The sequence below is a fragment of the Pygocentrus nattereri genome, chromosome 19, assembly GCF_015220715.1.
Source record: "Pygocentrus nattereri isolate fPygNat1 chromosome 19, fPygNat1.pri, whole genome shotgun sequence".
In the NCBI taxonomy this organism is placed as follows: Eukaryota; Metazoa; Chordata; class Actinopteri; order Characiformes; family Serrasalmidae; genus Pygocentrus; species Pygocentrus nattereri.
In genome coordinates this window covers 34058303-34085373 of record NC_051229.1, presented here as the reverse complement: position 1 = coordinate 34085373, position 27071 = coordinate 34058303, and the positions used below count along the sequence as shown (strand labels likewise).

General features: G+C 41.3%; 1 protein-coding gene across 9 annotated transcripts in view; it reads left to right on the top strand.

The window, feature by feature from the left end:
• Window positions 1-27071, top strand: part of LOC108424044 (muscleblind-like protein 1) — a 172115-nt gene that overhangs the window by 10512 nt on the left and 134532 nt on the right. For 3 of the 9 annotated variants that reach the window (XM_017691801.2, XM_017691798.2, XM_037530908.1), the window contains exon 1: window positions 8868-9140. The exons of 2 other annotated variants lie outside the window; for them this stretch is intronic. The gene's annotated coding sequence lies outside the window, so the exon portion shown is untranslated. Of the gene's footprint in view, window positions 1-8867; window positions 9141-9296; window positions 9539-27071 lie in introns of those variants that run through there. 4 more of the 9 variants (XM_017691794.2, XM_017691800.2, XM_017691799.2 and 1 more) reach the window with 4 other exon arrangements.

Below are 27071 nucleotides of genomic sequence, written 5' to 3'. Positions count from 1 at the left end.
CACAGGCATCTGAAGTCAGAAGTCAGACATTCAAGTAATGTTTTCTGTACTTTTAATATTTCACTCCTGCAGTGCATCATACAGTAAACATTTCATAGCCTAACACTGAATCTTAAAGGTGGAGCAGTTTAGCCTGTTAGCTACCTTTTAAGCCTGATATCTATTTGTCAAGCTGTTCAGAAAATAAGTTTTTCCATCGATCAGTACACTTTGAGGTCTGTTAGAGCAGCATAATAGTCAATTTACAGGACGATTAGTCAGCAGGTGCAGTAATACAGTTGCAGTGCATATATCAGGTATTTTACAAAGGGTAGCTCAGCCAATCAGATTCCAGCACCAGTGTGAAATTCAACTATATGACCTAATGAAAATGTACATGTACAGGTAGGCTTAGAAATTTCGGGAACACTTTACTTGACCCCTACTCCACATTGACATAACCGTGTCATAAACACATCATGAATGTTTTCATATTTCCTATAATCATTATTAATTAACTTTTATGACAGAGGCTGTAATGTTTGTTGTAGTGACAGCTTATGTTGCACCCAAATTGTTTTGCTGTTCATGACTACATAATACATGTGCTATGGTATGTTTATGGCATGATTATTGCATTGTTATGTAGCAGTAAACTGTAATGGAAATATTGTGTTACTCTGAACTGTAGATCTTCAGGTCCTGACTGTATTGTATTCCGTTATGGTAGAACTGAAAGGAGACTGAGGAGATTCACAGGTTTTATTTGCTCTCTTGTTTGTGTTCATTGTGTATGTGTGTGTTATAGCATGTGACTGGTGGAGTCAGTGGGGATTCAGAGCTGCCCACCGCACATAATGATCACAAGCAGCAGAGCACAGTCATACTAGGGCCTGCTGTGTGTGTCTGAAAGGTGGCAAAGCATGAGTCACTACAAATCAAATTTCATCAAACAATCTCCACCATTTCATAGAGATCGGCCAACATGTGGTCAGTGGAGCACTTTTTGCCATGCTGCATCCTCAGTATAATAATAATAATAATAATAATAAATTAAATTTAAAAGCGCCTTTCTTGACACTCAAGGACACTGTACAAAATGTAGGGTTATATATATATAAAAAAAAAAAAAAGTATACAGTAGGAGTCACATATTTGAACACATTTCATCAGTGAAGTTATTTTTTCTTATTACATTTACTGTTTACCACATTCTAGATAAAAGGTTAAAGATGAGGTCATTTCACGGCAGGGACTATTGGCCTTATGAATATAAGAAGCAGGTTGATATGTTTACATCAGGTCTACCAGTGGTCGTAACCCTTTGGATACTGGAAATACATTCAATAAGAACTCATTTTTACATTCAACAACAAGAACTGACCCAAACAGGAACCACTGACTCTAGTTCTAGTTTATTTTCCTCCAGCTTGAGAGACAGAACTATCATAATAACCCTGATCAATGCTTTGACTTTTAGTCATTTTATACTACTCTAAAGTGTCTAAAATGGCTTATTAGCTACTGTGCCATGCACCTGACCCCCCCTAGGCCCAGATGACAGCCACAAGAGCCAGCAGGAAGGTGAGGCCCAAATCCTGAACACCACCCAGGGACAAAAGTGACAGCAGGAGGAGGACGTCAGCCGCCAGCAACAGCAACAGCCACCAGAGGCACAAAGGCTCAGGAATTGGGCCCTGCCTTTCCGCTGGCTGTTATGATTGTCATAGGGGCCTGTGGGGATGGGTGCATGGCACAGCTACGTTACATGCAAGTTAGCTTAACTTATTGGCTGGTACACTGCTCCGTTGGCTTACAGGGGCCAAGAATAACACCAACAAGTCCTGGCAGATTAATTTGGCAATCTTGAGCAGGTACCAAAAACCTACAGCCCTGGACTGATTGCCAGTAGTAATATTACAGTTCCAATATTCTAGTGCTAAAGGTTTTTTGTGCAGTGGAAAAATATTCTGCAATGTCCAATGGTTTGTAGACACCTGCTCACCTAACATTTCTACTGAAATAAAGGGTATAAAATAAAGGGGGTTTGCTGCAGTAACAGCATCTACTCTTTTGGGAAGACTTTACACTAGCTGTTGATTGAGGATTTGATTGCATTCAACCACAATGGTATTAGTATTATCTGCATCCTGAATGATCCCAAAGGTATTAGATTCACCCCCATCACTCCAGTGGGTGCTGGGTAGCTTTGTAGCTTTCAGCATTGGGCATGATGACTCTAGACTGATATACAGCTGCTCCAGAGAGAGCTTTTCTAGATTATACATTTGTGACCAGTTGAACCCTTGAGTCAGCAAAAGGCGCACCTTAAAGTAACTTAATTCACTAATTAGAAGGGCTGTCTGGATAGACATACAGTGCACTGCAGGTTATTCAACATGGCACCCAAGGATCCTTTTGAACATCTGTAATCCCAAAGGCTTGAGGTTCTAGAAAGAAAGAAAGAAGAAAAGTGACACTTTGCCAGTAGCTTCAGAATTTTCCATTGAGGAAGACATATGAGTATCCAGCAGACTAGCCCTTTACTCCCTGTCCAGCTGCGGGTCTGCACAGTGTGTAGTGAAAAATGAAATAGGGTTTTTGATATCTGGTGCCAGGTTTCACCGTCCATCTTCCTAATACCCTTCTCCTTCTCCTTTTCCATTTCCATTGTCCAAAACACATGTGCTTGATCCTTTATAGGCTTGCTTGGAGATCAGCAGTGCTTCCAGCAAGCCAGACCTAACAAAGTATTTTTTTTCTTTCTCAGTCTGAGAAGGAGCCTCAGGTGGCCACATTTTCACTCCTCTAACCTCCGCTACTCCACCTCACCCCCCTTTCCCTTTTTTTCACTTGATCCTTCATCGGGTACATCTGAAAGGTGGTTGAGTTTCAGTCATGTTGAGGAGCACTGGATGCAACCTGTTTGCACTTCTTTTATTAACTGACCTTCTTGTTTAGGCCTTGGGTTTTGTTTATTTGCATGTTTCTAATTATTTCTCACTCATCAAACAAGCTGAAAAGTTCTGTAAAAAAAGTGTAAACTTGATTTCTTGATATTGATCACTTCTTGATATTGAAACAAATACAAACATGTAAGTGGTGTGCACCTAAAACTATTGATGCAGAATAAAATTCCTTTCATTTGGTTTTCATGTAATTGAAGCATTTGTAATGTAATTACATGTAACTACGGTGTCATTACATGTAATTACACATTAATAATATTGTAATTACATTAAATTAGACCTGCAATAGCACAAACAGCAAATTTTTATATTATATTCCCCATTAATGTAAATCTTCCCAAACATCCACAGAGTTAAAGACATGCTACATTTTACTTAGAAGCTTATATCACTGCTTGGCCATTACATAATGTTGTTTTGCAGTGATGAACTGACTCATACTGATGCAATTCACACATAAGTGTCCATACTGTCACTCACAATGACAGCATATGTGGGAGAATGTGTGATCAAATCTGGGCACTGACCTCACGTCGGTCTAGGGGGCACAGGTGATCGTCATGGCAACTGTGTCAGATCTGTGGCACAGTTCTAATTCAGCATTGCAGCAATGAGCATGTTTTCATTTACACTGAGCAAAGTTTTGTTGTGACCCACAATTCCATCCGCAGGCAAGGGCTTGTGATGGTGAAAGAAGACGGATGGCCCCACCATCTCTGAATGCACTTCCCCCCCCACACACGTACACAGAAACACTTTGCACCCTTAAGAGACTAAGCATCCTTTTTTGGACATGGGCAGTGTTGTGCCAGGCCCAGAAGCCAACTCTAAATTACACCCCATACCATGGACTGAGCATAGACTGTAAATATTTATGAAGGCCCAAGCTAAACAGTCACACTCATTCCAACAGATAGATCCATCATGGTAACTGTCACAGCGCTCGCTCTCTCTTTCTTGGCCAGTCTGCACCCATGAGCCCAGCTGAAAAATGAATAAGTACCCTACATTATATCTTTGAGCATGCACTGAATGTATCTGTGTAACATCTGAAATGTATGTACATTCTTGGAAATAAAGGTGCGAAGCTATCACTGGGGCAGTGCCCCTCTTGTCACTGGGGTGGTACCCTCAAGGTTACCTTTAGACAGGGAACATAATTGTACTATAATACAATTAAATGATTATTTTCTAAGTTTCACTGACTCCACACACTCCATCCAGTCTCCAGGCTTTTTATTTGACTGTTCTGTTTTAAAACATTCAGTAATGAAAAGGTACAAATACGAACTTTTCACCTGGAAAAACTTATTTAAGGTTCTCAATCAGACCTTAAACCCACTCCTGTACCTTTGAGGGAACATTAATATTGTTTGTAGCCTGATTAATCAAAAATGTACCTGCAAAATGTACCTTGGTCCAAAAATGCTTGGAATAAAATCTCATTTTATTAACTTACTTTAAAAACTAAACATTATTTTCCTTCTCCTGCAACAGCATACTGTATTTCATAATACGTTGAAAATGTTGTGACCTGGAATTGGATTTGGAGTTCCTTTGGTCCTTTCTGGGTGCTGGGGCACCACCATACCAACTGTCATTAGCAATAAAAACTAAAGTTTACATTATTGGTAAAGTTTATTTATTAACATCATTCTTAATGGACATTTTTGGTGAGAAACTGGCTGGAGAATCAAATTTACAACAGCTAGAACCTGTTATCATACTGCTGGGTGCCTGTAACAACACCCTATTGATGGGAGCGATCCAGATTCTTTTGTGTTGCATTGATGTTGTTAAACAAATCAGTGCGATGCTTTAAGAAGATTGTAGCAGTATTTCTGATCACGTTATCTGAATAATGAAAATTATGGATAGAAGCTCTAGAACAATAATCTCTTGCAAGGAGGGCAACTGAAATCAGGCATTTCTATCAGTTTAGGTGGGGCTTGAGGTTCTGTTCAAGTGTAATGAGGATCAATCAATATAGATTTCTTAGGAATTCCAAAGAAAAGTTGAACTGGAAAGGGTTCCGTCAGGATTGGCCACTGGTAGGCCATGGCTATGTAGCATTGCAAGTCATTTATGTAAGAAAGAAATGACATTTGCCACAAGTGCCAAAGAACCCTAAGGCGACATCTAAGGGTGTCCAAGCATTTCTTGCACATTCTAATATCTATATTTATGAGTCAGAAATGTATGAATCATAGCATAGGAACCTGGGTAAGAGCAGCAGTCATGGAACAGGAAACCACTACCCTCAGCATGCTTCATTTCAAGTTTGCTGAGGACCACCTCACTGTTCCACAGTATGATTGCACTAATGTTCTGTGAAGAAGCACACATCCTTGTGTTTGTAGAACACTCATCCCAACTGTGAAGCATGGTGGAGGGAGTTTCATATTGTAGGAATGCTTTTACTGCCTCAGGGAACCTGGTTCCAAATATTGAGAAATACTAAAGCAAAGGTCCAGGGTACTTGTATGCCTGAGTCTTGTTGAAATTGTGTAATTTGCAGCAAGAAAGGCATCCCAAAAATACATAAATCGAAGCATTTTTGCATATAAAGATGGCCCAAAATTCCTCCCAGTTACTGCTCAGGACCTACAACTGCTAGCTGAAGTTACAGCCAGTGAAGAAGGTTTTACGAGGTACTTAATTTGATTATTCACACATTTTGTTTCAGTTGCCTCTCAGCTCAGTAAAGACAGCAGTTGTTATTTGAATACCTTCATTTAATATCATAACTAATATGAAGATCAGTTTTTGAACCATTCATTTCAGAATTCCAGATAACTTCCAAAAGGTTCATGTTTCTCACGTTTATTTAAATGTGGTATGAAATCACCAAGAGCCACAATTAGCATTTCAAATGAGCAAAATGAGTCTAGTGATGTCATATTTGCATTTTCAAGAACAGTTTGGCTTTAAGAAGAAAAAAGAACTTCTAATAATTAATCATAATTCCTGTGAATTTTTACATTCAATTTGTTGGTCCATGTTGATATGAAAATGTGGAATCATGACAATAATATTTGAGCTGAAAAAGTCATGATTCATTTTCATGGATATTTTAAGCAGCCAGCAGGCTGATAATTAATTTTTCAAAATATCACCATCATTTGGATAAATTACTTTGGCTTTTACCAGGACGACCACAGCAAACAACATCCGTAAATTCTTTGAAAACGTATTTCTCTGTATACTTTATTAGTCCCCTTTTACCCTATTCTTCAGTGGTCCGGACCCCTATGGACCCTCACAGAGCAGGTAGTATTTGGGTGGTGGATCATTCTCAGCAATGCAGTAACACTGACGTGGTGGTGATGTGTTAGTGTGTGTTGTGCTGGTCTAAGTGGATCAGACACAGCAGTGCTGCTGGAGTTTTTAAACACCTCAGTGTCACTGCTCGACTGAGAATAGTCCTGTGTGACAAGAGGATGACCTGCACAAACTGTGCAGACACACATGAGCTGCTGTCTCTGACTTTACATCTACAAGGTGGACTGACAAGGTAACAGAGTGGGCAGTGAGTGGACACAGTGTTTAACAATTCCAGCAGCACTGCTGTGTCTGATCCATTCATACCAGCATAACACACACTAACACTCCACCACCATGTGAGTGTTACTGCAGTGCTGACAATGACCCACCACCCAAATAGTATCTGCTCTGTGAGGGTCCAAGGGGTCCTGACCACTGAAGAACAGGGTAAAAGGTGGCTAACAAAGTATCAGAGAAACAGATGGACTACAGTCTGTAATTGTAGAACTACAAAGTGCACCTAGAGAGGAAGTGGAGCTGATAAAATGGACAATGAGCATAGAAACAAGGAGGTGGTCATAATGTTATAAGAAACTGAGTAACACTTGGGGCAGATAAATGATATATCACTGATTCATTTCCATTGTATCATATATTAAAATTTTAATTTAATTTGACTTATAGACCAGCATAATCTCTGAGGAAAGACTGTACAGTGTAATATAATACAATGCCTTATCACTGTGCTGTAAAAGCCAATAAAGATTCAAAGAAAATATCAAGGGGATTTTCACAAATGCTGCAATGATTCAAGCCCCTGTAATCAACGCTGGACTCTCCAAGACTGCCAGCAGATCTGTCCCTTTTCTCATTAATGGCTGTGGATGTTGAGTTATGCTGTGGTCTATCAGTTCTTCAGAAAGAAAAAGATCATTAGAGTTCATGATAGAAGACGTTGATTACTGCAGATGAAGCCATGCTTTCTTACGCCTACTTTGTTGAAAGGTACACTCGGTGCCTGCTTCAGATTATAAAAGCATCCAATGTTTTCTTCACATTTCATTCACACTTTGGCCTTCTTAAAGGACATTTTGCAGTCATTGCTGCATGTTTGAGATGTCATTTTAAAAAATTCTGCCAACAATCAGCCTCTCCATTGTGCCACAAATGCATCCTTTCATAGCAACTGTTGTGAGGTTGGAGAAGCTTTTTGGAACCTAATAAAAAATGTAGCTTTTGTCACAATATTCACAGTGAAATGTTCTCATATTTGTTTGGAGTTTCCATTTTAAATTCTGTCGAGCTGAACTTTTTTCTAACCAGGACTAGGCAACATCTTTTCAGGCATTTCGAGTCATGTGTTTCAAGCCTTTCTAAACACGTAACAATTGCTACAAAAAAAGTGCATTTGTTTGTGGAACATGGACAGGTCAGTTGAAACTTTGGCAATTCCACTGAAATGACCGAACAACTTGCAAACACATAAGCACGGTCTCTATCATTAAGAGATTGCCACGCATTGTCCCTCCAACATCATCCCAGCACAATGCTAGCCAATTCTATTATCAATGTAATAAAATAAGCTGCTGATGTTCTCCTCCATTATTTTCCTCATACTGCACATCTCCAGACACTCTCTGTCTGAAATGCTCTGTTAGAGCTCCTGTGCCTTTAACCCCCGCCTCCCAATAAGCGCAGTGTACTCTGATTGGTCAGCTCACCTACTCTGTTCTGATTGGTCAATGAGCAAAGTGGTTCCTCCCCTATATGTTCCGACCCTGTCTCGCAGTCTGCAGACAGTCCCTTCTCTTCTCAGTAGCTGTAAACATCGCTTGTGGCTATATTCCCAATGGTATCTGTTTAAGTCTGATTCTGAAAATATGAAGAATAGCAAAAGGTTTGAACCATTGACTGTACACATGATATATATGATATATAAACTACCAAACAATGATTTGGATCATGCAGCCACTATGTTTCTCATTGAATACCAGTGGTAAAAGTTGTGAAATTTCTTTGGGAATCATGTGGAATCGTTTTCATGTACAGGTTCATGTGAACTTGACGCGTTCACTCGACAAAAACGCTGTTGGTTTAAAGTAATAAATCAATTCTGATGAAGCTTGTTTTCCACACTCTATGAATATGCACTGCTTTTTACATGAAAAAAGATATTTCTCTGTTGGGATTGTACCAACTAATGCCATTCATCGTGATGACGTAATTCAATTGTTTGGCAGCCCACAGTATGTACATTATGTAATGACTCTAAACAAACATCACTGCTGATCTACGACAATAATACTCATATACCTTCTATACTCTATCAATCTTTGCCAACCTTGCTTTAGCAGATGCTATGAAAAAATGCATGAGTGGGCAGAGCTCGAGTAGCTCAACTGCGGGCATGACTCGCCTCTCCAGGCAGGAGCTGTGTCCATTTAAAAAGAAGAAAAGTCCAGTTATTTTCCCTCTGGTTAGCTCGGCGTTTCCATGTTCCACTTTTCACCTCTCTCTCTCTCTTTTTCGCTCTCTCCCTTGCTCTCTTCCTGGTGGGGCTGTAAGGGGCGGGACCACTCCCTGTGAGTGGCGGGAGGGACTGAGATGCAGAGCCACAGGCACGAGAGTGAGTGTGTGTGTGTGTGTGCGTGTGGGGAGCGACTGCGCGGTAGAGAGCGAGAGAGAGAGAGAGAGAGCATGTGTGTATGGGAGATTAGAGGCGGGCTCCAGACAGGAAAAATGCTCGTGTGACAACGCGCACCACCAGACGCTGCTGGTCAGAACAATGAGCCTCTCAGCCCCGGCCACTCTGCCCATACCGTCCGCCTGCGTCTGAACGCACGCTCTCTCTCTCTCACACACACACACACACACGCGCCGGCGCTCACTCACACACACACACACATGCACGCTGCTTAACGATGTGAGGTAAGACTGGCTTTTTAAGGGTCTTGATTTGTGGGTCTGTGTGGTGGTGGTGGTGGTGGTGGTGGTGGCCCTGCACCATGTGTGCATGTATATGTATCATTCCTGCAGAGCAGCCGAGTCGGGCCAGACTGTGGGCGCACGATTCGCACTCGCACGCTCAGACGCAGAGATGAAGTTTTCACAGCTCCGCAGCCGCCGTCGGGCGTCCGCTCTGAAAGGTGAAGAGCTTGCCCACCGCGGATGAATTACGTGTGACATGTTTAGCTGGGCTGCCTTATATGGCACACACTCTAGACAGACAGAGAGAGAGAGGGAGAGAGAGAGAGAGAGAGAGAGAGAGAGGCACTGAAAGCTGAAGCATTTGCAGCTGCAGTCGGTGGAGTCTGTACCGGAGCAAAGTAAGTAGACGTAGCTCTTCGTGTGGGCTAGGGAAGGGGTTGTTTGTGTGGCTGCAGGGCTTCTGCAGTAGAACTGTTCTTCTGTTGGTGCAGCCCATAATGTGTGCTGGAAACTTCACCGCTGTCTAGCACTGGCATGACTTTATACATTGACTTCATTCAAATGTCCACCGTATGTTATATCAGTTGGCAAAATGACATTGAAATGACGTAAGTTAACTGACTGCAGCTCTTTGAATGATCTAGTCTATTACCTATGTCGTCTCTATCGCCTATGTCTTGTCTGTTACTCGCTCTCTCCCTATGCATACGTGGGCATTATAGCACAACTCCTGGTGTTTACATCGGAGCTGCCCTCCAGGAAATGATTAAACTTCCATGCTGCTCCTGCTGTCTACACTAGCCCGGCTGATGTGTGTGTGTGTGTGTGTGTGTGTTGGTGTATAGTGTGTGTGTCAGTAAGCGAGTAGGTGATTTGGTGTGACTTCTGCACTGGACATCATATATCTTTCACTTGCTCGGTGATGACGGCTTTTGACCCAAAGCTTATTATGCCGTTATTCATGTAAAGACATATTTTTCGATGATTTGGTGACATAATGTGTAAGTTATGTAGTGAGGAATAAAGGTGGGGGTCCACAAAGGGGTCATTTAAGTCCATATTCTGCCTTTTCTTTATTTCATATAACCCTGCTTATAACAATTCTGTATGTTTGTTCCTAAACAGGCATGATTCACTGTTAAATGACTACATTTTATAATATTAATAAATCTCAGAATTAAACAGGATGTTTTTATGACTTCATGTGTTATGACACATATATGAATGGCCTTTGTTCTGATCAGCTGCACGCTATTATGCCTCGTATGGGCTGAAAATCAGTAACTTTTTATCAGATGCACATGAATGTAAAGTCATGACACATGACAACAGTGTTTGGGTGACAATGTTTTTGACATCACAGCCATGATGAAATGAAATTTTGTGATAAGGGGTTAACTGAATGCAGACTGTCCTGGAATAGCTACCTGTTTTGACATCTAATGGTACTATAATGATGTTTTGCCTGCAGCAGTATGAGTTGGGTTATAGGAGTCAGAGGTGACACCTGTCTCGTAAGCCTGGGCCCACCTAAGTCATTAGCTCCTCATTCTGGGATGGGGGGATGGGCGCAACATTGAATGCAAATGATTTCTCCTTTTCTGGCTTTGTGAGAATCCTGCAGTGTGGGATTTTGTGTTGAGAATGCAGAACAGCCCCATCTACCACTCATTGTTATTAGGCTATGTCTCTCACCCTCTGTCTCTCTCTCAAAGTGGTACATCCCAGCTGGGACGGCAAGGACATTGTCAGTGTCTGGAAGAGCAGAGTGAAGTCAGAGTCTGTATCCTGGTTGCAGAAGAGGTGTGTGTGTGTGTGTGTGTGTGTGTGTGTGTGTGTGTGTGTGTGTGTGTGTGTGTGTGAGTGTGTGTGTGTGAGCGTTTGAAGTGAGATAAATCACCTGCCTGTCTTTCATGTTGTCGCCTCTCCTCTGGCACTGGCTTTGTTTCATTAGAGGCCGGGCGTTCTGCCTCTTCAGCAAAGAGGAGAGTTCATTCTGGAATGCAGATGAGAGAGAAAGAGAGAGAGAGAGAGAGAGAGAGAGAGAGAGAGAGAGGGCGAGCGCTCATTAGAGTGTGAGGGTTAAATGACTGCTGTGCGGGTGGCACGTGGAGTCTGTAATTTGGGGAGATTATGGTGTCAGGGTGGCATTCCGATGTAAACATACACACACACATACACACACACACAGACACACACTCACCAGCCTACTCTGCCAAAGTCTTGACAGATGACATCACCAGCAAGCTTAAAAGGCATGCTCATGTTTTATTGTTTTCAAACATCACAATTTTACGTCTCCTCATTGCTACAATAGCGCTACCAACTATTGGTTAAGGCTCCTGTAACTAATTTGGCTCACTTAGTAGGGCAGCTTGGGTGACGAAGCCCCCCAGGGTAAGATGCCCACTTATGCTGTTCTAATCTCTCCTGACCAAATGATGGGATCAAATCTAATCTTGACACATTTACTAACTGTCTATTCGTGCTGTACTTTCATCTGGATCACTGCATTCCTGCCACTCATTCTACAAATTTTTCACTAAATCTAAATTTTATCATTGGATAATAGTGATTAATGCATATTCAGTCATTTCAAAGGTTTGTCATTAGATGATGAACTTAAACATGAAATTTTACTGCACAATTTATATTTATTTTCATGAGTGTACCATGCTGGAAAAACTATAACTATAAAATGGAAAAACTACAGAATGTGCCATAACTTTAGCAAATGCTACAATTTTTTGTTAAATTGTTTCCCTGTTATGTTAAACAATAAAAAAATAATTTTAATAAAAAATAAAATTAAAATAAAGATTAATTGTATATCATAACATACAGAAGTGTTCTCTGGTGAGGATATGCTCATTTATTTTCACAAAAAAATGCAAACCATGGAATATATATATATATACGGGGAGATTCACTTGAAAGAGGCCTTGAATATTCTGCTGTAACTCCTGTTAGGATGAAGCAATCTGAACCAAAAAAAAACAAAAAACATTACATACATTGATGTATGTGTCATCGATTGCATTACATGCGATGCTGGAAGGGATCTCTGCTGCCAGACACATGAAGGGGTACGGGGGTCTGCACCCGGAACTTGGAAACAGAGGTTGAACAATGCAGAGGCTGTCTGGCTCCCACCTCATCACTCTAATGCAGGGGCTTGCCAACTTGTTCGAAGCTCCATATACTGAGGAGCATATTGGACATTATTTGGTTCAGATTAATTCATCCTAGCGAGAGTTATTACTGAATATTCAGGGCCTCTTTCAAGTGAATCTCCCTGCAAATATATTGTTGCTTATGGAGAAAAAAACATATATCTTCATTCCTGTAAGTTTTCAACTTTTGATATAATTTGAAAAATACCTGCTGTTTTTTTGTATTGTATTAACATTAGTTTCCAACAGTAATGCAGAACAATTATTTGAACACAGTTCCACTTTAATAATGAGATGATGAGTTCTGGATATTAACTCACCATTTTATACTTACTTGGCCAATTTAGCCACTTTTTTGGCTCATCCTTGGTTCATGATTCTGAACACATCTAAAATTTCTTAATGTATATTTATAGCTTTCTAATGAGCTGCTAGTATATCGTTGCTGTCAGAACAAAACCTCATATCTCCATTTTTGTCATTTTTCAGTTTTTGGCATAATTTGAAAATGCTTGTTGCTCTTTATACTCTGTGTAAATTACATGATGAATCGATCAAAAGAAATGGCCCAAAATAACTTGGAAATAAACTCTGGTTCCATTGACTTACATTAAAAATGAAGCATGTTTTTTCCTTCTCCTGTGAAGTTACCACTTTGGAGGTACGAGTTTTCTTCCAACAGCAGCAATATAATAACTCTTTTACTCATGAGCAATCAAACTGGTTTTATTGAATAGGTGCACACGCCTCGATTTGACCGAAAAGGACATCAGCGGCATCGTTCATCTCTGGGCTGCTCTATGGCTCTCTTTCTCTCAGCGTTCTGGTACTTTCTCTTCCTCGTTGGAGCACTGAATCATTAAGATAAAGTGCCTACATGCTAAAAGGTCTCTACACCCCCCCTCCAACACCCACCCTCCCTCCCCTCCCAGCCCGAACTAAAGGCTAGCGTAGCACATTTCACATGAGCTGCATCATCAGTACGCTTCTCCCCGGTGACACACTGGAGTCAGTGTGCAGCCTCGGCCCGTCCACTCTGCTCATGAGTGGAGCCTTTGTCCACATGTGGACACACACACACACACACCCTTGCGCACACATGCATGCGCAGCCAGAAACACAGACAACACACAAATGAAATCACGCTCTCCTCCTTACAGCCAGGCTCACTTTTGTATACAGAGACAGTTCTGTGGGAGGGGAGGAGAGAGGAGGAGAGGGGAGTGGAGGGGAGAGGAGGAGAGGGGAGGGGAGGGGTCTTGTGACTTTCACTGCATGCGAAATAGTGGCATGTATCTACATCACAGAGAGAGAGAGAAAGGAGGAGAAGGGGAGAGAGTGATAGAGACAGAGAGAGGGAGGATAGAGAGAGAGAGAGAGAGAGAGAGGAGAAGGAGAGAGATTGAGGGAGAGATAGGTAGAGGAAGAGAGAGAAAGATATATTGAAAAAGGGAAGTGAGAGTGAGAGAGATAGACAGAGAGAGAGGGAGGACAGAGAGAGAAGGAAGAGAAGGAGAGTGAGGGAGAGATAAGTAGAGAAGGAAAGAGAAAAAGACAAAGAGAGAGGGAGGAGCAAGAGAGTGAGAAAAAAATGAGAGAGGGACAAAGAAATTGGAAAAGAGAAAGAGGGAGAGAGAAAAGAGAAACTGAGAGAAGGAGAAAGAGAGAGGGAAGGAGAGAAAAAAAGTAGGGAGGAGAGAAAGTGAGAAAGAGATATGTAGAAAAAGAGAGAAAGACAGAGATGGAGAGAAAGTGAGAAAAAGAGAAAGAGGGGGAGATGAATAGAGAAAAGACACAAAAGAGGTTGAGAGAGAAACAGGGAAATGGAGAGAATGACAAGGGGATAGAGAAAAAGAAAGAATAAGAAACAAAGAAAGAAGTGGGAGAGAGAAACTGAAGAAACAGAGAGAGGGATGAGGGCTGTCAGAGAAAAAGAGCGAGATAAGGAGGGGAAGTGAGACAGAAGGAGAGAGAAAGAGAGAACTGAAACAGAGAAATAGAATGATGAGGGGATAGAGAGAAAAAAGAATAAGAAACAGAAAGAAGAAAGTGAGCGAGAAACTGGAGAAAAAGAGGGAGAGAGAGAGAGGGAGGGATGAGGGCTGTCAGAGAAAGAGAGATAAGGAGAGGAAGTGAGACAGAAGGAGAGAGAAAGAGAAACTGAAAGAGAGAATGACAAGGGGATAGAGAATAAGAAGTGAGAGAGAGAGAGAGAGAGAGAGAGAGAAAGGGAGAGAGAGTGGGAGAGAGAATGAGGGAGAGAGAGAGAAAGCAGGAGAGAGAAAAAGAGGGAGAGAGAGAGAGAAAGAGGGAGAGAGATAAGGAGAGGAAGTGAAGTGGAAGGAGAGAGAAAGAGAAACTGAAAGAGAGAATGACAAGGGGATAGAGAATAAGAAACTGGAGAAACAGGGAGAGAGAGAGAGAGAGAGAGAGAGAGAGAGAGAGAGAAAGGGAGAGAGAGTGGGAGAGAGAATGAGGGAGAGAGAGAGAGAAAGAGGGAGAGAGATAAGGAGAGGAAGTGAGGTGGAAGGAGAGAGAAAGAGAAACTGAAAGAGAGAATGACAAGGGGATAGAGAATAAGAAACTGGAGAAACAGGGAGAGAGAGAGAGAGAAAGATGGAGAGAGAGAGTGGGAGAGAGAATGAGGGAGAGAGAGAGAAAGTGGGAGAGAGAGAGAAAAAGAGGGAGAGAGAGAGAGAGAGAGAGGGAGGGAGAGAAAAAGAGAGAGAGAGGGTGAGGAATGAGAAAGGACCAGACAGATAAATAGAGAGAAATAACACAAAGAAGAGAGAGAAGACATTGAAATAGCTTCACTGACTCATTCTTAGTAGCACATTTCTAAAAAAAAAACAAAAAAAACGAGTTACATTAGCAGCAAAATTCCACTTTTTTCATTCTCCCTTTCTTTAGGATTGAGCAAGACTGATATAGAGGAAAAAAGAGGCAGAGACGGAAGCTGAAAGGAACAAATAGAGCAGATAGGCATATTAAAAATAGTCACTGGAGTGCGGATCAGATGTCCATTAGCATGCTCTTAATATGCTGTGTTGTGTTATGAATTCATTAATACCCTTCATAATTTTTCATGTATACTGCACCGACTGGGCTCAGTGCCTGTACATGCTAAAGGATGCTTCATCACCTCCATTTAGCCACACAAATCAGACACGTTTAAATGATGACGGGTGCAGCGTGTTTGTGCCTGAGTGTCCAAACTAGGAAAGGATGTGGTAGCCAGTCTGCAGCAACTGGAAACAGCAGCCTCTCACACTGTGTATGAACAGTGAACAGGGCTGACGTCTCACTAATACAGAGGACCTGGCTGAGTATGTTTAGATAAGCTAATTTGGTGACACTTTAATGTAGAACAGCGTTCATAAAGCTGCATAATACCTACATAAGCCCTTCATTACAACTGGCAAAAACCTACATTTATAAACACATTACAAAGGACATTATTTGTCATGAACATTACATCTGGCAACTTTGATGTCAGGTTTATGTCAGTAGTCATCACAAGTTTATCCCCTTAACAAGCCACAGGCCCGCTGGCAGGCACAAAGTATTATTACACTTATATAACCTAAGATTAGCTCCATTTGTTCACACTGAAGTCCCTGTACCTCCTGAATAATAAGCCTTTGAGTGTAATGAGCCTGGATTGTTAAGGGGTTATGTAGATGTATGTGTCTTTATGAACACTGACTTACAGTAGTGTTATTACTTTTTCAATTTGCTGCCTTTGGTAAAGTAGAAACAAGAATATTAAGCTAAGCATTCATTAGGTAAACATTCACCAACTTTGAGTGGACAGACTTACCTAACATTACAACATAATCATCATCATCATCATTAACCACTTAGTCCAAATAGGGTCGCGGTAGCAGTTGGGAGAGTAGAGAATCCTAGAAACCCCTGTCCCCCACAGCTTCCTCCAGCTCATTCCAGAGGACCCCAATCCACTTCCAACTTGGAGATATAATCCCTCCAGCGGATCCGAGGACAACCCCAGGGTCTTGTCCCAGTAGGCTGTGCCTGTCACCACTGTACGTCACCACTGGAGGTGTCTAAGGGGCATCCGGATCTGATGCCCAAATCACCTCAACTGGGTCCTCTCAGCGCGGAGGACTAGTGGCTCTACTCCCAGATGGCCGAGCTCCTTACCCTGTCAGTAGAGTGTAGCCCGCCACACTGCAAAGAAAGCTCATTTCTCCCACTTCTATTCACAATCTCATTCTTTCAGTCACTACCCACAGTTCATGACCACAGGTGAGGGGCGGGATCTAGACTTTGCCTTATGGCTCATCTCCCTCTTCCCCACTGTAGTCCCGTACAGTGATCGCATTACTTCTGCCGCCTGTCCCAGTCTGCAGCCGATCTCACGATCCCTCTTCTCATCACTCGTGAACAAGACCCGAGATACTTAAACTCTTCCACCTGGGGCAGGTCTTTTCCCCTTACCTGGAGTGGACATGCTGTCCTTCTCCGGGCTTTGTGTGTGTTTGCAATGTCAGAGCCACCTGACATTACGAATAATCCAATTCATTCATTTTGGCCACTTTTGTAGCTCCATATTTGTGTAGCCCATCTATTGTGGCACAGTTAGTGTAAGCCATCCTGTAGATCTTCATCAGTGATCAGTTTCAGACCACAGAGCTACTCTTAGTTGGGTGGTGGTCCACTCTCCATCTAGCTGTGAGGTTAATGTATGTAAATACTCCAGCAATTCCCCAGATACACTCACACCAACCCCACACACACTACCACGTTGGGGTCAATGCTGTTCTGAGAATCATCTGGATCATCTGGCCTGTGGTCAGAAATTGATCAATGGTCTACACTCTGAAAGAATTCTTTAGTAAAAGTACTTCTATCTCATCTATTCATGAGTTCTATCTAGAACCATTTCATGCATAAATGGTTCTGTGCTTGGCAAAATGGTTCCTCAGATTCATAGAGAATGTGTTACATGTGGTTCGGTATAGCACCAAATAGGGTTCTTCTATTGTAATGATGTTAAGCTCTTAGTACACTCTTAGAAACAATGGTTGTTCAAGGGTTCTTTAGTAAAGACAATAGTTCTATATAGAATTATGAACCTTTTGTCTGACTAAAGGGTTATTTGGTTTGTGTAGAGGTTCCTCAGACTGATGGGGAATGTTTTATGCTTTTTGAGAATAACATAAAGCTATATAGCACAAAAAGGTTCTTCTTGTTAGGATGTTTAGCCTGTAACACTAGAAGAACCCTTTTTGGTGCTATATAGAACTCCTTTCAAAAAGGTTCTATAGAACCATAAACAACACATTGTCTATAAATCTGAAGTGCCTTTTCACCCTGCAAATAATCATTTGAGCATGAAATTGAGCTTGAAATAGTTTACAGAACTCAGGATTCTATATAGAACATTTCCCTTTACTAAAGAACCCTTGAAGTATCTGTCTAAACTATCTTTTTAAAGAGCATACAGTCTGTACTTGTACACCTACATAGTGGAGATATAAGGTAGGTGTGGCCAACATACATGGTCTAAAGTGACTTCCTGTTCAGCCCAGTTGTTGTTGGATGGCTAGAAGAGCTCAGCTTTGACCTTTATTTGACCGTTCTTTTTAACGTATAAACATTTTATGCTACCAACGTCAACTTTCCTGCCAATGCCATTTTATGCCCATACAGGAAATGAGGATGAGGAGCCATTAGATTCTGTTTATTCTGTGGTAAATAAATAAAGGAAAGACATTTGAACAGCTTTTTTAGCTGCACTCTAGTCCAACCTATTGCTAATCACTGCTGTTTGCTCTATTTACTGCGTAGAAGTGGCCCTGCAGAGTCTGCTCCATGCCTTCTCGATGCTAGTTAAGGTTAATAATGGATAAGAAATGGCCAGTGTGAAGTCATTGGTTAACAGTGAACACAGTGAGGCCATGAGATGGCAGATCAGGCCAAAGAGGCCAGGCAGTGCACATGCACACTGCCACACTCAATTAGCCATTTCCCTGCAACCTCTAAATAAGCATTCTCACTTCCACATCATTAGAGCAGACTGCCCTCCCAATGTGTGAACACAGCTCTTAGTGTCCACTGAGCACTCAGCCACACTTACACATTCTCAGGTGGGCACACAGACATAGAAAAAGACACAAACATGCAAAAATAAAAATAAATAAATAAATAAATAAACATTTCAGTGTTACTTTGATAAACACACAGGTGCACTGGGCACAAATCAGAGGTCATTTTTTAATGTACAATTTCCAATCGCAGTCTTGGCAAAAGGGTTCTGTGGTTTGTAACAGTAACGGAATCATTTTTGGTGCCATAAAGAATCTATATAGAACCATTTACAGCACAGGAATATGAAGAAGGCTTTCACAAAGCAACACTTTAATTATCGCCAGAGTTCTTTGAGTGTTTTTGGTTCTATATAGAACCATTTTCTTTTCCAAGAGGCAATAGTGGACACCCCTGCCTTGGATCAGTCCTGGTCATGGAGTAGAGATCTGTGCTCCCATTGAATTTCCACTGGACCAGCAGGATCTACCATAAGAATTATTTGAGTGTTCAGTGGTTCTTTGTGGAACCATTTTCTTCACTAAAGTACCCTTGACAATGCCTCTTTTCAAGAGCGCAGCAATAAGTTCAGTTATAAATTTTTCAGAAACAACACAATTTTAAAAAATTTTTCAGTTTTGTCAGTTTTCACTACTGGCCTTTATTACAGCTTCCCTTCCTTTCAGGAGACTCACTTCCAGTTTCTCAAACAAATCTGTAGGCACACCACCAAAGTTCAGTTGTAGGAGTTGGTTGATCATTTTCTGAAGTAATCAAACACATTCAGTGGTGTTGAGGTCTGGACTCTGGTTTGGTCACTCCATTATTCAGATTTTTTTGTTTAGTGTGTCTATCTCCTTTTCTCAATGAGGTTCTTCTTGAACAGCTACAAGTCCTTTCAGACCCACAGTGCTGAGTTGTCTTCTCATGGTGGAAGGATGGGCAGAAACACCTGTGGATGTTTTTAGATCTGAAGCAGCTTGATTTTCTCCTCTCTCTTAAAGATGAAAGCTTTAAGTGCTGTTTATTTGATGGGGACAGTTTGGTGATCTATCAGGTCATGCACAGAGACATATGATATTTTAGTAAAGGTTTTGGATATGGATAAAATGGCTGTATTTCATTGTAGTCATCATGACCCCTAATTACTACCAGAGGTGGTAACTTCAAGTCCAGAAAGTAGGATTTCTCAGGATTTCACTGCCTAGCTTCTGTAGTTAGGGCAAACCAGTGGTCTCCAACCCTGGAAGCTCACATTAGGTTGCCTGACCCCTTACTTTACTCTAATACATCCAACCCAGCCAATAGGACTTTGAGAGGAGGTTGATTAGCTGGAGGAGGTGTGGCAAATTGTGATTGGAACTAGACTCTGCAGGAAGGTAACTCTCCAGGACTATGATTGGAGACCACTGATCTACAGTGAACTACTTCACACTTAACATCCCTGAGCTAAAGTTCACCATGCCTGATTCCAAGCATTGGCTAGAGGTGTTTAAAGCTCTCAGCATGGGGCTGTGGAGCAATTGAGTTGCATTCTCTGGAGTGTTGGAGCTCTATATAATGCCTTTGGGATGAGTTGGAATCCAGAACTAATCATGTGGCATCAGCACCTGACCATAATGCTCACATGGCTCATTGCAATCAGATATTCACAAGAATATCCCAACATCTAGTGGAAAGCCTACTGTAAAGTGCATTTACATCTAGATTACAATATTCTCCAACCCAGCCATTGGGCACATCAGATATTCCATATATCTGCTATGTCTCAGCCTTAAACACTTCAGAACCATGCAATCATGAAATTTGACCACTGATAGAGCAAAAAAGTGGGCTACCAAAGGTTTGGGAATAATCGGTACTGCTAAACTCCATTGTTGGACTTTTGCAATGTTCTTATACAAGCTGCATAACCTTTGTGATAAACATTACAAAAGCCATTAGATTTGAAATTCATAAGCCTGGCTATCTCAGCATACTTCTTCCTCTTTCCTCATATAACCGAGTACAAAATTCCGATGAGCACAGCGGAAAGAAGATGGGGGCAGGATGTAAGAACAAATATCCATTTTCATGGACAGGGATTGCCTTCGTAATGCAATTTCTTGGGCAACCAATGAAACGGAGATATATTCTCATGGGCTCTTGTACTTTTGTTGTTTGCTGGTTTAAAGTCTTTGTTCTTAAAGTAGCAAAAATAAACAAATTGCCTTTAGCAATTCCCGAACTGGACTGCTTTTGCTAATGAATCGGATCATGCTCATCGCACACTTTATTACCATATACATTTAGATTTCAAAATGATAAAGCTCTAGAAAGATTTAACACTCTGAAGACAACCACTGATATTATTTCTTACCTGAGAAATTGTGCAGAGATGTATACATTTTGAATCGATTCCACATTTGTGCTTGTAATTAAATATATATTTAAACATGATTTGAATTAAGATGTTGTCTATACAACTTAATTTCTATTTGATTCCAAACTAAAAACATCCATTATCCATTTTAAGGTATTTTGACATTGCAATAAACAGAAAAACCTTGGCACTTCAGACTCAATCCTCTTAATAAAGACTGTAAATGTAATATGACGGTGATTACACATGCATAACTATGTAATAAATATCATCATTGTGTAATTATGTATAAATAACATAACACCCCCTAGCCACTTCCACTGGGCAATAATCTGTCTTGAGGAAAGATGTGAATGTAGTATCATGTACACTTTTGTAAAGCATGGTTCTTTAAGGGTTTTTGTAAAGAGTTTTATATAGAACCATTTCATGTTTGATTGGTTCTTGGCATAGTGAAATTGTTCCTTAGATTGATGAGAGTAGCAATAGAAAAATCTTTTTGGAGATATAGAGAACCATTTTTTTTAAAAGTTCAGTATAAACCCATGCACAACACACTCTTCAGCAATCTGAGGAATGATTTCACCAAAAACAGAACCATTTAAGCATGATAGATTTTTATATAGAACTCATGGATCTGAATAGATCCAGTCCCCTCACTAAAGAACCCTTCAAGAACCATCTCCTCTAAGAGTTTCTTCAAAACTTACTTTGGCTGAACCTGTAATGCCAGATTAGAGGACATTGTGTCCTCCTGGAGTCGGCAGAGGCAGCATAATTTTGTGATTGACCACTCCATGTACAAGGCATGATGGACTTTCTGGACTTGACATGACTAGAGGGAGCTAGTTTGGCTAAAACCAGCATTTTTTTAGCGACAAGGTTGGAAAAAGAATAAATTCTAAGAAAAAAGAGGGTCTAAATAATATTGCAGAACCTTCTGTAAAGTGAACTGAGGACCAGGATGAGGATGGGTTGTTAAAGCAAAATTTGAAGAGTCATAATGCAATATTTTGCATAGTATCTGTTATAAAGGTGTTATAACAGCTTTATAGCACTAGTTATAACCTGGTTATAACTATTTTCCAGGCTGTATCCTTACTGCTGCATCTTGTGGGGCTTATGGAAAGATATGATGTTTGTTTGGATGCACCAAGGCAGTGTGATTCAGAACTCTGGCTGTGATGGATGGTGAGTGAGAGAGAGAAAGCGAGAGAGAGAGAGAAAGAAAGAGAGAGAGAAAGAGAAGGGAAATTGAAGAATGGTCATAAAGCCTGTAGCTGGAATGCAAACAGCACGGCCTGCCAAGAGTGTGCCAGTGTAAAGCAGCAGGCTCTCTTCTTCTCTCTTCTCTCCTTCATCCCTCCTCTTCCATTTCATCCTTTGCATCCTTTGTTCCAAGCCACTCCCCTCCACTCCTTCTTCATCTATTGGACTCCTCTCTTTCTTCACTCCTCTCCTCCACATCATAGCACTCCTCTTAGGCTGAGCTGGAGGGGTTTGTGCCTCAGTAATTTTGTAGACTGTTAGAAGGTAATTAAGCCTTGACTCATGTAAAACAACACTGTCCTTTCCAAATATGAGCCACACTAATTTCTCATCATATGAACAAAACAACAAAAAAACTGCTCTAAAGTTTATATGTCAAATTAAGTAAACTGTAACCATGCAATAAAATGTACACATGTAGTATGGTTTCTGTAGAAAATGTGTTAAATGTGTTTTCACTTCAACAAAACATGGAATTAAACCAGAAATGCCCAAACTTCTGCATTTGCAACACATTTATTGCCAATCCTTTGGACTCAGAATGTACACGATTTTGAAAAACAACTCATTTTATGGCCCAACTATATTAGGCCAAGTTGAGCAAGCACAAAACATCAGCACAGCCATAAAGTGTTGGACTGTTTGACCATCCTCTCATTGAAATATAGATTTCAGAAGGCAGTTTAGATTGTTGACTCCTGATAAAAGTTATTTCCAACTGCTGCAACATCATGAACTTGAAGTAGGTCCAGTTTCAGGTATGACTTATAAGAAAAACAGGCTATAGTTGCAGAGTAGTTGGAATATGTGAGTTTATTTGCAAAAACACTCCAATTTAAGGTTTCTTTTAAGTGCAAGTTTTAGGAAATTGCAGCAAAATCAGACCTTAATGGTCAATATTAAATAACTAGAAAATCAGATCTTGGGAAATCCTAAGGCTGAATCTAAAATGGCTCACTGCTTCCTATTCAGTGCGTTATGTAAGTTATGAAATTTTGGCTTTCACAACCAATATATGTTTTAACGTTTTCCAGTTTTTGCCATAGTTTGAAAATACCCATTACCCTTTATATTGTATGTTTGGGAATTGACCCAAAATGACCTGGACAAAAATCTGGTTCCATTGACTTACATTAAAAGTAAAGCAGGTTTTTTCCTTCTCCTGGAAAATTACCAATCTGTACATATGAAGTTTTCTTCTGACGACAGCCATGTATATACATACAGGCACTGTTGCCTTCACTGGACATCAGCAATGATAACTGGAACTTATTTAGCTATTATTATATCTACCATTGCAAATAATTTCATGTTCATTCAAAATGTAGCAAAATTGAGCAATTCATAATACTATGCTGTCATCTTGGCTCAGTCTTTCCTCAAAAAGCTGCAGGTACAGGTTGTTAAACTGGGTGTCCTCAAGAAACTAGGTGTACTGAGTGCCCCGGCTACTCCTCCTCTACTTTCCTCCTCTCTCTGTTTCTCAGTGGAAAGCATATTGGAGTTAGACATCGGCAACAGTAAGCAGTGCTTTGTAATCTGAAGCGTGGAGCATGTGTGCTTTCTCCTCACTGACCTTCGACCTCCTAGCACTGCCTGACTCATCACCTCAGAACGGCCACTCTGGTCCAGTCAGGCAGGTGGCAACAGTTCCCCTCGCAACATTCCCCCTTCCCACCTCCCCTCCCACCCTACCTCTGGCTAGAGTACCAGGACCTAGGACCAATATAAATGGACGAGCAGCTCAGTTCGTTTGACTCAAGAAGCTGTGAGGAAGGTGGGCTTCAAAATACTGATCATCAAAAACCAACCCTACAATTAGCTGAATACCCTACTATTAACTCTACATCACCACTATCACCAACAATAACAACAGCTTACTGTGATTTTATATGATGTGTATCTCACTAGACAATTCAATTAAGTGAAGTGATTCTGTCAATTCTGTTTGTTAGTTTGCATGGAGCAATATTCATATTTTGGCTCTTTTGATTCAGATCCAACATTGGGAGGAAAAATATACACAGCATTAGGTTTGAAAGATTTTTGCAGCCATTTTTGTAGCTGCCATGCTTTATTCATCCTACAAGGTTTTGCCATTTTGCTGCCTAACCATATCCAGCACAGTGCCACCTGGGGTCTTACACAACCAGGTATAGCAAAGCAGTCTTGGGATTTAAACCCATGACCTTCCAAAGGCTGGTTCACCTCTTATCACAAGGCTTTCACCCACTCAGAGAAAACCAGCTCAGACCTAAAGTTCCTAATATGCTATATTTCTAAAGGATTTTGCTCGTCTGCCTTCACACGCATATGAAATTGAGTGAGATCCCATTCTTAATCCATAAGGTTTTATATGATGTCGGCCCACCCTTTGCAACTATAACAGCTATAACTTTTCTGGGAAGGCTTTCCACAAGGGTTAGGAGTGTGTTTATGGGAATTTTTGACCATTCTTCCAGAAGTGCATTTGTGAGGTCAGACACTGATGTTGGACAAGGAGGTCTGGCTTGCAGTCTCTGCTCTAATTCATCCCAAAGGTGTTGTATCAGGTTGAGGTGCGGACTCTGTGCAGGCCAGTCAGGTTCTTCCACATCAAGCTCGCTCATTCGTGTTTTTATAGACCTTGCTTTGTGCACTGGTGTGCAGTCACGTTGGAACAGGAACTGGCTGTCCCCAAACTGTTCCCACAAAGTTGGGAGCATGAAATTGTCTAAAATCTCTTGGTGCTTAAGCATTAAAAGTTCCTTTCCCTGGAACTAAGGGGCCGAGCCAAACTACTGAAAAACAACCGCACACCATAATCCCCCTCCACCAAACTTTACACTTGGCAAAATGCAGTCAGACAAGCACCGTTGCCTTGGCAACCACCAAACCCAGACTCATCCATCTGATTGCCAGATGGAGAAGCGTGATTGGTCACTCCAGAGAACATGTCTCCACTGCTCTAGAGTCCACTGCATTTGACATTTTGCATTATGCTTGGTGATTGAAACCCAAGCTCTCTACGCTGTTTTTGAGCTAATCTGAAGGCCACATGAAGTTTGGAGGTCTGTAGTGATTGACTCTGCAGAAAGTTGGCAACCTCCACGCATTATGCGCCTCAGCATCCGCCGACCCTGCTGTCATTTTACGTGGCCGACTACTTCATGGCCGAGTTGCTGTCATTCCTAATCACTTCCACTTTGTTATAATACCACTGACAGTTGACTGTGGAATATTTAGTAGTGAGGAAATTTCACGACTGTAGTTTTTGCACAGGTGACCTCCTATCATGGTACCATGCTGGAATTCACTGAGCTCCTGAGAGCGACCCAACCTTTCACTAATGTCTGTAGAAGCAGTCTGCAGGCCTAGGTGCGTGGTTTTATACACCTGTGGCCATGGAAGTGATTGGAACACCTGAATTCAATGACTTGGATGGGTGAATGAATACTTTTGTCAATATAGTGTATGTGCATGAAACTGACTACATACTTTAGAGCACAACACTAAAAATTAGTCCTGTCCTGCACAGTCCCGCGGGTCCAGCAAGAAGCCCACAGGAGTACAGACCTCTGCTCCAAGATCAACTAATCTAAGGCAGGGATGTCTACTGTTGCCTCTACTCTAAAAATGGATCGTCAAGGGTTTTTTTATATAGAAACATGAACACTGAAAGAACTCTTTGCATGATTAAAGGGTTCTTTGCATTGTGAAAGGGTTCTACAGAAAAGTTTTCTATGGCACCAAAAAGGGTTCTATTGTATACAATCTTGACACATTAACAATAACAGAACCCTTTTTGGTGCTATATAGAAGACTTTTCAATCTGAAGAACCATTTCATAATGCAAATGACCATTTTATCATGTAAAGGGTTCGTTCAGTGTTCATTGTTCTATAAAGCATTATTTTATGTATTAAAAAAACTTTGATGAACCATCTTTTTTAAGACTGGACAAATGCCCGAAGATTTTTAATCCACCAAAGCAGGAGTTTGACAACTGACAGACCGACTGATTGAACAAATGGAATCAGGTGGAATACGATTGGATTCCCCTGATCTGAGGGGAAATATGCTCGTGTTTATTTTACTGGACTCGGTAGCTGGAATTATCTCCTGGTGCAGCTCTGCTGCTTGTTCTCCTTGCCATGAGTGGTTTCCTCCGTATCCTTTAAAAGAAACTGGAGGGACAAAAAACGTACAGCTGTAGCTTCTCCCTTACAGTAGAAGCGGAAGGGTGCAAACAAAACCATGCAGCATGCAGTTAGTTGAGGGTTTTTTTATTTAAATTTGGACTTCTTCTTTTGATGACCTACGGGTGGGTCTGTCTGTGTTCCAAAGGTCAGGCTGCAACAGCAGCTTGGCTTCTGCTTCCACTGGAAGTCATTCAAGGTGAAAAGATGGCGGACTGGAGTGGAGCTCTCTCCATTCCTGCTCGCTCTCCCCTCTCTTCTGCTTTCTCTCCCTGTGTTTTCTTTTCTTTATCACATTCTCGTCACCCTCTCCATTTCTCAGCCTTTAAATCCGTCTCACTTCCATGTTTCACACTGCTCTCTCTTTGTCTGGTCTCTCCTATCTCTCTCACTTTTGTTTCCAGCAATGTCTCTCGCCCTCACTTTCTTTGGTGTGGTGCCACTGTTTACAGATGGTGTATAGAGGCAGGCGGAGGCCACAGTGCTACATAAATACATTTCCATGTGGTGCTCTTATTAGCCTGCAAAGAGAGAGAGAGAGAGAGAGAGATGGAGAGAGAGAAAGTGAGAGATGGAGAGAGAGCGTGTGTGGAGGGGGTGGAAGGAGTCATGTTTCCATGACTGCCACACTTCGGCCTGTTTACTCACACGCAGCCTGGAATTCTGGGAAAAGTCTGACAGAGTGTGGCTGGAGCGCATGTGGTCTGGCATGGAGAAAAATGAACTGAGACTAGAGCTTCGACATGATTAAAAAACCCACCATAGAATCTGAATGCTCTCATAACTGGGATTTTTTACAGCCCCTGGGCCCAGAGACACGGGCCATGAAAACAGGCCATCACAGCAGCACTGACTTCAGGGTCTGACCAATATATTGTTTGGCAGTTAAAATGGGCTG